An 11531-nucleotide genomic window follows, 5' to 3' on the forward strand; every position below is an offset into this window, starting at 1 on the left:
GTAAAGTTACTGATTATCTATCTCCTCGCTGCTTTTTTAATGGACAATCAATATTCTTCAATACATCCGGTAGTTTTCCAATGGAACCTTCCGGAAGTTGCTCCTTCACTTCCTGAACGTCCTCCAGTCCTGAGAATTTCAAACTCGATGGCTCTTTCCGGTCTCTCTGAAATGTTGGCCAAAGCTTCCCTAACTCTCTGTTTCCCTCATGGTAAACCTCAGAATGGATACAGGATAGAAGAAAGAGAATCACATTCCTGCATCGAACACTCTCAGCCTCTGCTTTGCACATCCTACCCCTCTCCTGGAATGGAGTGAATTTACAATCAGCATGGATGGATTACACTGGTACAAGACCACTAACTCCCACTGGCAGCAGAATCTGAGCCAATGTTAATATTAGCTGCTGAGGGTTTTAGTTGTTGACTGTAAATCTTGTGAACGCTCCCACAAACCTGTCAGCTTTTTCAGTGTCAGGCTCATAGTGGTTGGGGTGGGGCGGGGGGGTAGTGGGTGGGCAGGGGGTTTCGGATGTTGGTCAGTCCGGCTCAGTGACCATCTGACACTCTCGAGCTCAATATTCACCGGGACAACAACGCCCACTGTCCTTGGAAAACACTTCATTCTTGTTGTATATTGCAAGAGCTGACATCTCTGTTACATTACTCTCTCTGTTGGGAAGGTGTCAATAAAGTTAGTTCTAGAATGGCTGCCTGCAGTGAGGCTCTAGTGTTATACACAACAGAGGGATATAGTGACGAGTCTGGGATAGAAATCTTTCTCACACTTCAGCTGGGAAATTTAGGATTGAAATCAATGTGCCAAACTTTTTGGAACTTCTGCAGCTCATTTTTGAGGAATTTGAAAGATTGCTCTGTCTGTGTACATCGTGTTCAGGTGCACAGTGAGTCAGCATGGTATATCATTAGAAAAATGGACCCCGAAGATATAACTGAGGACAATAGGGAAAAACAACCCCCAACACAGAGGAACAGAAGGTTGAGAGGAGATTTGATATAGGGATTCAAAATCATGAGGGGTCTAGACAGAACAGATAGAGTGAAACTGATCCCATTCAGGAAAGGATCCAGAATGAGAGACACAGATTTAAAGTAATAGGCAAAACAAGAAAAGGTGATTTGAGAAAAAACTTTTTCACGCAGCGAACGGTTAGGATCTGGAATGCACTGCCTGAGATTGTGGGGGAGACAGGGTCAATCGAGTGGTTAGGATCTGGAATGCCCTGTCTGAGAGTGAGGTGGAAACAGGTTCAATCAAGTGGCTGAATCTGGAATGAACAGCCGGAGCGTGTGATGGAGACAGGTTCAATTGAGTGGTTAGGGTCTGGAATGCACCGTCTGAGAGTGTGGAGGGGACAGGGTCAATCGAGTGGTTAACATCTGGAATGCACTGCCTGAGAGTGTGGAGGAAACAGGGTCAATCGAGTAGTTGGGATCTGGAACGCACTGTATGAGAGTGTGGTGGAGACAGGGTCAATCGAGTGGTTAGGATCTGGATGGCACTGTCTGAGAGTGTGGTTCAGACAGGGTTAATCGGGTGGTTAGCGTCTGGAATTTACTCTCTGAAAGTGTGGTGAAAACAGGATCAATCGAGTGGTTAGGGTCTGGAACGCACTGTCTGAGAGTGTTGGGGAGACAGCGTCAATCGAGTGATTAACAGCTGGAATGCACCGCCTGAAAGTGTGGAGGAGACAGGGTCAAACGAGTAGTTGGGATCTGGAATGCACTGTCTGAGAGTGTGGTGGAGACAGAGTCAATCAAGTGGTTAGGATCTGGAATGCACTGACTGACAGTGTGGTGGAGACATGGTCATTCGAGTGGTTAACATCTGGAATGCACTGCCTGAGAGTGTGGAGGAAGCAGGGTCAATTGAGTAGTTAGGATCTGGGAGGCTCTGTCTGAGAGTGTGGTGGAGACAGGTTCAATCGAGTGATTAGGATCTGGAATGCACTAAATGACAGAACCACAGAATCACACAGTGCAGAAGAGGCCCTTCGGCCCATCGAGTCTTCACTGACACGTGAGAAACACCTGACCTACCTACCTAATCCCATTGACCAGCACTTGGCCCATAGCCTTGAATGTTATGATGCGCCAAGTGCTCATCCAGGTACTTTTTAAAGGATGTGAGGCAACCCACCTCCACCACCCTCCCAGGCAGTGCATTCCAGACTGTCACCACCCTCTGGGTAAAAAAGTTTTTCCTCACATCCCCCTTAAACCTCCTGCCCCTCACCTTGAACTTATGTCCCCTCATGACTGACCCTTCAACTAAGGGGAACAGCTGCTCCCTATCCACCCTGTCCATGCCCCTCATAATCTTGTACACCTCGATCAGGTCACCCCTCAGTCTTCTCTGCTCCAACGAAAACCACCCAAGTCTATCCAACCTCTCTTCAGAATTTAAATGTTTCATCCCAGGCAACATCCTGGTGAATCTCCTCTGCACCCCCTCCAGTGCAATCACATCCTTCTATAATGTGGCGACCAGAACTGCACACAGTACTCCAGCTGTGGCCTCACCAAGGTTCTATACAACTCCAACATGACGTCCCTACTTTTGTAATCTATGCCTCAATTAATAAAAGCAAGAGTCCCAAAGGCACACCTTAAACCAGCTTATATTTCAAATCTTTCTTGGACTCGAACTCAAGTTCTGTCGAAGGGTCATGCGGACTCGAAACGTCAACTCTTTTCTTCTCCGCCGATGCTGCCAGACCTGCTGAGTTTTTCCAGGTAATTCTGTTTTAGTTTTGCCTTTTTCACCACCCCACTAACATGCCCCTCCCCCTTCAGACAACTGTGGACACACAAACAACGGTCCCATTGTTCCTCAGAAATTCCTAGTGTCATGCCATTCATTGAATATCGAGTGGTTAGGATCTTGAATGCATTACCTGAGGGTGTGGTGAAGAGAGGTTCAATCGAGTGGTTAGGGTCTGGAATGCACTGTCTGAGAGTGTGGTGGAGAAAGGGTCAATCAAGTCGTTAGGGCCTGGAAAGCACTGTCTGAGATTGTGGAGGAGACAGGGTCAAGCGAGTGGTTAAGGTCTGGAATGCACTCTCTGGGGGTGTGGTGGAGACAGGGTCAATCGAGTGGTTAGGGTCTGGGATGCACTGTCTGACAGTGTGGGGGAGATAGGGTCAATCGAGTGGTTAGGGTCTGGGATGCACTGTCTGACAGTGTGGGGGAGATAGGGTCAATCGACTGGTTAGGGTCTGGGATGCACTGTCTGAGAGTTTGGGGGAGATAGGGTCAATTGAGTGGTTAGGGTCTGGAATGCACTGTCTGAGAGTGTGGGGGAGACAGCGTCAATCGAGTGATTAACATCTGGAATGCACTGCTTGAAAGTGTGGAGGAGACAGGGTCAATCGAGAAGTTGGGATCTGGAATGCATTGTCTGAGGATGTGGTGGAGGCAGGTTCAGCTGTGTAGTTAGGATCTCGGATGCTCTGTCTGAGAATGTGGTGGAGACAGGATCAATCGAGTGGTTAGGATCTGGAATGCACTGTCAGGTTCAATCGAGTGGGTAGGATCTGGAATGCATCGACTGACCGTGTGGTGGAGACATGGTTAATCGAGTGGTTAACATCTGGAATGCACTGACTGAGAGTGTGGAGGAAGCAGGGTCAATTGAGTAGTTGGGATCTGCAATGCACTGCCTGAGGGTGTGGTGGAGGCAGGTTCAATTGTTTAGTTAGGATCTGGTATGCTCTGACTGAGAATGTGTTGGAGACAGGATCAATCGAGTGGTTAGGATCTGGAATTCACCGTCTGAGAGTGTGGAGGAGACAGGTTCAATCGAGTGGTTAGGATCTGGAATTCACTGTCTGAGAATATGGTGGAGACAGGTTCAATCTAGTGGTTAGGATCTGGAATGCACTAAATGACAGAACCAAAGAATCACAGTGTAGAAGAGGCCCTTCGGCCCATCGAGTCTGCACCGACACGTGAGAAACACCTGACCTACCTACCTAATCCCATTTACCAGCACTTGGCCCATAGCCTTGAATGTTATGATGTGCCAAGTACTCATCCAGGTACTTTTTAAAGGATCTGAGGCAACCGGCCTCCACCACCCTCCCAGGCAGCGCATTCCAGACCGTCACCACCCTCTGGGTAAAAAAGTTTTTCCTCACATCCCCCCTAAACCTCCTGCCCCTCACCTTGAACTTGTGTCCCCTCGTGACTGACCCTTCAACTAAGGGGAACTGCTGCTCCCTATCCACCCTGTCCATGCCCCTCATAATCTTGTACACCTCGATCAGGTCGCCCCTCAGTCTTCTGTGCTCCAGCGAAAACAAACCAAGTCTATCCAACCTCTCTTCAGAATTTAAATGCTTCATCCCAGGCAACATCCTGGTGAATCTCCTCTGCACCCCCTCCAGTGCAATCACATCCTTCTATAATGTGGTGACCACAACTGCACACAGTACTCCAGCTGTGGCCTCACCAAGGTTCTATACAATTCCAACATGACCTCCCTACTTTCGTAATCTATGCCTCGATTGATAAAGGCAAGTGTCCCATATGCCTTTTTCACCACCCCATTAACATGCCCCTCAACTTCAAAGATCTGTGCACACACACACAAAATTCCCGTTGTTACTCAGAAATTCCTAATGACATGTCATTCAATGAATATCGAGTGGTTAGGATCTTGAGTGCATTGCCTGAGAGTGTGGTCGAGAAAGGTTCAATTGAGTGGTTAGGATCTGGAACGCACTGTCGGAGAGTGCCGGGGAGACAGGGTCAATCGAGTGGTTAGGATCTGGAATGCACTGTCTGAGAGAGAGGTGGAAACAGGTTCAATCAAGTGGCTGAATCTGGAATGAACTGCCGGAGCGTGTGATGGAGACAGGTTCAATTGAGTGGTTAGGGTCTGGAATGCACTGTCTTAGAGTGTGGTGGGGACAGGGTCAATCGAGTGGTTAACATCTGGAATGCACTGCCTGAGAGTGTGGAGGAAACGGTCAATCGAGTAGTTGGGATCTGGAACGCACTGTATGAGAGTGTGGTGGAGACAGGGTCAATCGAGTGGTTAGGATCAGGATGGCACTGTCTGAGAGTGTGGTTGAGACAGGGTTAATCGAGTGGTTAGCGTCTGGAATTTACTCTCTGAGAGTGTGGTGGAAACAGGATCAATCGAGTGGTTAGGGTCTGGAACGCACTGTCTGAGAGTGTTGGGGAGACAGTGTCAATCGAGTGATTAACATCTGGAATGCACTGCCTGAAAGTGTGGAGGAGACAGGGTCAATCGAGAAGTTGGGATCTGGAATGCACTGTCTGAGGATGTGGTGGAGACAGGGTCAATCGAGAAGTTGGGATCTGGAACGCACTGTCTGAGAGTGTGGTGGAGACAGGCTCAATCGAGTGGTTAGGATCTGGAATGCATTGACTGACAGTGTGGTGGAGACATGGTCAATCGAGTGGTTAACATCTGGAATGCACAGCCTGAGAGTGTGGAGGAAGCAGGGTCAATTGAGTAGTTAGGATCTGGTATGCTCTGTCTGAGAGTGTGGAGGAGACAGGTTCAATCGAGTGGTTAGGATCTGGAATGCACTGTCTGAGATTATGGTGGAGACAGGGTCAATCGAGTGGTTAGGATCTGGAATGCGTTGTCTGAGAGTGTGGTGGAGACAAGGTCAATCGAGTGGTTAGGATCTGGAATGTACTGTCTGAGAGTGTGGTGGAGACAGGGTCAGTCGAGTGGTTAACATCTGGAATGCACTGTCTGACAGTGTGGTGGAGGAAAGTTCAATCGAGTGGTTAGGATCCGGAATGTACTGACTGAGAGTGTGGAGGAGAAAGGGTCAATCGAGTTGTTGGGATCTGCAATGCACTGCCTGAGGGTGTGGTGGAGGCAGGTTCAATTGTGTAGTTAGGATCTCGGGTGCTCTGTCTGAGAATGTGGTGGAGGCAGGTTCAATCGAGTGGTTAGGATCTGGAATGCATTGTCTGAAAGTGTGGTGGAGAAAAGTTCAATCGAGTGGTTAGGATCCGGAATGTACTGACTGAGAGTGTGGTGGAGACATGGTCAATCGAGTGGTTAACATCTGGAATGCACTTTCTGAGAGTATGGTGGAAGCAGGATCAATCGAGTGGATAACATCTGGAATGCACTGTCTGAGAGTGTGGAGGAAGCAGGGTCATTCGAGTAGTTGGGATCTGGAATGCATTGCCTGAGGGTGTGGTGGAGATAGGTTCAATTGTGTAGTTAACATCTGGTATGCTCTGACTGGGAATGTGGTGGAGACAGGATCAATCGAGTGGTTAGGATCTGGAATGCACTAAATCACAGAACCACAGAATCACACAGTGCAGAAGAGGCCCTTCGGCCCATCGAGTCTGCACCGACACGTGAGAAACACCTGACCTACCTACCTAATCCCATTTACCAGCACTTGGCCCATAGCCTTGAATGTTATGATGTGCCAAGTACTCATCCAGGTACTTTTTAAAGGATCTGAGGCAACCCGCCTCCACCACCCTCCCAGGCAGCGCATTCCAGACCGTCACCACCCTCTGGGTAAAAAAGTTTTTCCTCACATCCCCCCTAAACCTCCAGCCCCTCACCTTGAACTTAGGTCCCCTCGTGGCTGACCCTTCAACTAAGGGGAACAGCTGCTCCCTATCCACCCTGTCCAAGTCCCTCATAATCTTGTACACCTCGATCAGGTCACCCCTCAGTCTTCTCTGCTCCAACGAAAACAACCCAAGTCTATCCAACCTCTCTTCATAACTTAAATGTTTCATCCCAGACAACATCCTGGTGAATCTCCTCTGCACCCCCTCCAGTGCAATCACATCCTTCCTATAATGTGGTGACCAGAACTGCACACAGTACTCCAGCTGTGGCCTCACCAAGGTTCTATACAACTCCAACATGACCTCCCTACTTTTGTAATCTATGCCTCTATTATTAAAGGCAAGTGTCCCAAATGCCTTTTTCACCACCCCACTAACATGCCCCTGCCCCTTCAGAGAACTGTGGACACACAAACTAAGGTCCCATTGTTACTCAGAAATTCCAAGTGTCATGCCATTCAATGAATATCGAGTGGTTAGGATCTGGAATGCACTGACTGAGAGTGTGGTGGAGACAGGGTCAATCGAATGGTTAGGGTCTGGAATGCACTGTCTAAGGGTGTGGTGGAGACAGGGTCAATCGAGTAGTTAGGGTCTGGAATGCGTTGTCTGAGAGTGTGGTGGAGACAGGGTCAATCGAGTGGTTAGGATCTGGAACGCACTGTCTGAGACTGTGGTGGAGACCGGGTCACTTGAGGCTTTCGAAAGGGAGTTAGACTGCTCCCTGAAGAGGAAGAATCTGCAGATTTACCAGGAGAAGGCGGGGCAAAGGCACTAAGTGAATCGCTCATTCAGAGAGCCAGTTAATACACGATGGGCTGAATGGCCTCCTCCTGTCCTATAACAATTCTGTCAACCTGTGGTGTCGTTACAAACAACAGTTACAAGTTTGGCTGAAAGTGAATAAAAAGGGTGGTGAGGATAAAGTAAATGTTTTCCTCCTGGGGACTGATGCCTCTGATGTTGTTTTTAACCAATATTGTCCAAGAGACTCCAGTTTGAAGAATACGCTGCAGTTCATGAAATTCTCAACTCATATTATGACATGACTAAGAATGAACTTACCCTGAGAGTTGAATTCTGTGAACAGAAGCGTTTGCCAATTGAGAGCAAGGGTTGTGAAGTCTGCCACCCTGTACTCTTCAGTGAAATGCTGAGTGTAGATGGAGCTGTCCTGAACTCTGAAAGCAGGCCGTCTAGTTTCAATGTTGTGTAACAGGGAATGGACTCCTCCACACGAGGCTTCATGTGGTAAAGTTTCTTAGGCCAAACACCAGGAATAGGATAAGGATAATTAGTCTGGGAACTTTGACACCAACCATCACCATTTTAATTGGAAAGTTACTTGCAAATTTTATTTTTTTTTTTCTGTTATTTTTCTTCATATTCGATATAAATGGATGGTTGAAAGATTAACTCCTGAGCCAGGAGATTTGGCTTATATTCCAGTGAGTATAGAGGATGGAGGAGTGACCTGATTCAGGTGGTGTAAACATTAAAGGATTTGATAGGGTGGATATGGGGAAACTATTTCCTCTAGTGGGACAATTAAAAACAATCAGAAGCTTAAAATTAGAATGAGACGGTTCAGGAGCAAAATCAGAAAGCACTTTCTCAGATAAAGAATAGTAGAAACCTGGAACCCTCTCCCTCAAATTGTTATGGCTGCTGGGACCATTGTGTTTTATGCCTCGGAGATATGCAGAGATGATACACTCTAGGTTATATGTCTGAACAGGAGTTTTATTCAATGCTTTAAAATGTCTGCTCTCATGTTTCCAGCTGATTGCCTCAGTTTAGTTTATTTTTCTGAGTCACCACTCTCAGGCTTAACGAAACATACACAGTGAGCAGTCAACAGTTAACAAGTACACATAAACAAACACTGACCAATGAACAATTGAACACCAAAGGGACAATTGGGACTTTCAAGACCGAGGTCGATGGATGTCTGAAAATGTGAAGATATCTTGGAATATGGAGGAAAGGTGGGAAAGCTGAGCTGTTGTGTGAATCAGCTGTGACCTAACTGAGTGACAGAGTAGGTTCAAGGGGCTAAAGGGCTGATTCCTGATTCCAATGCTCTGATATTCCTACATGATCCATTCCCTCTAGTAAAGCTGTGGAGAGTAAAACCCCCAAACCTCCCTTGTTTCCCCTACTCGATGTGGCTCCGAAATGATTCCCCTGAACCCATTCTTCATTATTGGATCTGCCTTCAGAATCCTCAGCTCTTCAAAGATTGGCCAAGGTTTTCTGGCCCCATCGTGTGGTACTTGCCGCTGGAGATTTGGCGACCCAGCCAAAAGCCCATTGGCTCTCGGCAAGAGTGGGTGGGTGGAGCTGGAAAATCCCACCCACTGTCTTCATCAGCAGAAGCTTTGCTTCAATAACTCAATAATCTTCAAACTGAAGATGCAACACAAGCAACAGTCAATGCTGAGAATTTATGTCAAGTAAGAGGTTAACTTAAACTAAATAAACATCACAAAATGGAGATCAGCAAATTCCTCTTGAAATAATGAGATATTCAAATCTTCCAAATTTGGTACCAGTTCCTATTTTAATAATCATTTACAGTCACAGGATGTTCATTAAATTATTGACCAAATATAACAAACATTTTTGTGCAGATGATGACACCTGTTTCCCTCTCCGATTTTTATCATTTCCTTAAACTAATGTTTATCTTCTCCCAACGTTCCTACATTTCTCCCCTTTGCTCCCTCCTCCCCCTCCCACACAAACCCTGAAGCCTACACACAGCTCGGGAGGCAGGAAGCCTAACCACAGGTTTCTACCAGTGTCAACAATCCCCAGTCCAAAACAAATCCCTGCGTGTAGCTCCTACGCATGTGGAACTGAACGATCGCTTGTCAGGGAGACATTGCAGAGAAAACCTGGGGACTCCTGCCTTCTCCATCTCTTTACAGACACGGTCCAGGCTGCAGATGCGAGAAAGAGCGGAACTTGTAAAGTCTTCCTATCGTGTCCACGGACAGTCTATACATGGCCCAGCCAGAACTGGACACAGTTTTGTGCCTTGTTGTTAAATTCGGCAAGATCTGCAACAGTGCAGGGTTCCTCTAGCGATAGGCATTGCAGGAGATGTTGCATAGTCTGTGGCTCAATTCCACATTCACAAGTTGCTGGGCAGGTTGTATATCCCCATTTGCTTAGTGACACCTTGTAAAGTGATCGAGCTTTGATTAGGAGGGCAGTGTGTGAATTCAAGTCACATAAAATGAGGACCCAACTCACCCCCACTGCAGCCACTGGGCTAAACTGACCCTCCTTGGATTCAAGCCTCTGACCATTAACATTGAGGTGATATTGAGGATGGATGTTGGTGTTTATCAGGGGGTTATTAAAGATGAACAATAATAACATTTTTACCCAGCAATGGCCATATCCTGTGAATAAATACCACCTATTTCCATTATTTTTAAATCTATACCTTTTATGCCCTTTTAGTCTTATTTCACCCCACCCCCACTAGAGATGTACCTTGCGTGTCCTGCTATCCATTCTTAATTACCACATTCTTTTAGATAATATCACCACCTTCAACACATCTTTGTTCTTGTGTCTGTGACATCTTTTGGTTATCTCCTCCTATCACTGCTTGCTTGTCCCTACAACCACCACCCCCCACCCCACTTCTCCCTCCAACACCGTCCCCCCCCACACACACACCTTAAACCAGCTTATATTTCACCCCTCTCCTATTTTTACTTAGTTCTGTTGAAGTGTCATGAGGACTCGAAACGTCAACTCTTTTCTTCTCCGCCAATGCTGCCAGACCTGCTGAGTTTTTCCAGGTAATTCTGTTTTTGTTTTGGATTTCCAGCATCCGCAGTTTTTTGTTTTTATCTCTGTGTTTAATTGACTGCCACTTCTCTTCAAGAAATGCCTACCTTGAAGAAGTTTTGTTCTACTCTCCGTCAGGATTTTCGAATCTCTCTCTTGCCTTGTTCACCTTCATTGCTTTCCATTTCCCTCCTGGTGTTTGACAAGGTGTTTACTAAAACCTGCTTTCACAGCCATATCTCCTTTCTCAGTGACTGTCTCCGTCTCCGACTTACCCCACGTGGATGTCAACTGAAGTTCCATCCCTCATATTTCAAACCCACCTAGGATTACAGGTATCTCCGGGACATAAAACGTTTCTCGGACTGCTGTTCCCGTCACATTCTGAAATCCACACGCAGTGCCATGCGCCGCCATATGAACACACTCGACCTCTCCCTCCAGCAGCACCGCCGTACCCTTTTTCAAAGCTGCGCGTGCCCCCAGTTTCATTTTATCCTTCGGCTCATCCGACGCCTCAACAAGAAACTTTTTCTCTTTCTCTCAAGTGCTAAGGAACGCAAGCTACAACAACTCATCGACACCAACACCCATCTAGGACCCTCCACCCCTGCCTGTCCCTCTGTCCCCACCCCATCTTCCAATCCCAGCCCCAGCCGTGTATTCACTATACCCCCTGACCTTCCCCTCTCCGATGCTGAACGTTCAGTGCTCAGCAAAGGACTTAGTTTCATACCCTTACGCCCTCACCTTAATGAATTTCGGACTCAGCACGATGCTGAACTCTTCTCCCGCCGTCTTCGTCTCCGGGCTCACTTCTTTGGGCAGGAGTCCTCTCCCCATTCAATGGATCCTTTTACCTACCGCCAATATTCTCCCTCCACCTGGACCCCTCCCTCTGGATTCTTACCTTCTCTTGATCTATTCATTGAGAACTGTTGTCGCGACATTAGTCGTCTCAATTTCTCTTCTCCTCTCACCCATTCTAATCTGTCTCTTTCTGAACTTACTGCATTCCATTCTCTCAGGTCCAACCCTGACATTGTCATCAAACCCGCTGACAAGGGTGGTGCTGTTGTTGTCTGGCACACTGACCTCTACCTCACGGAGGC

Source organism: Carcharodon carcharias, chromosome 12 (genome assembly GCF_017639515.1).
Source record: "Carcharodon carcharias isolate sCarCar2 chromosome 12, sCarCar2.pri, whole genome shotgun sequence".
Lineage (NCBI taxonomy): Eukaryota > Metazoa > Chordata > Chondrichthyes > Lamniformes > Lamnidae > Carcharodon > Carcharodon carcharias.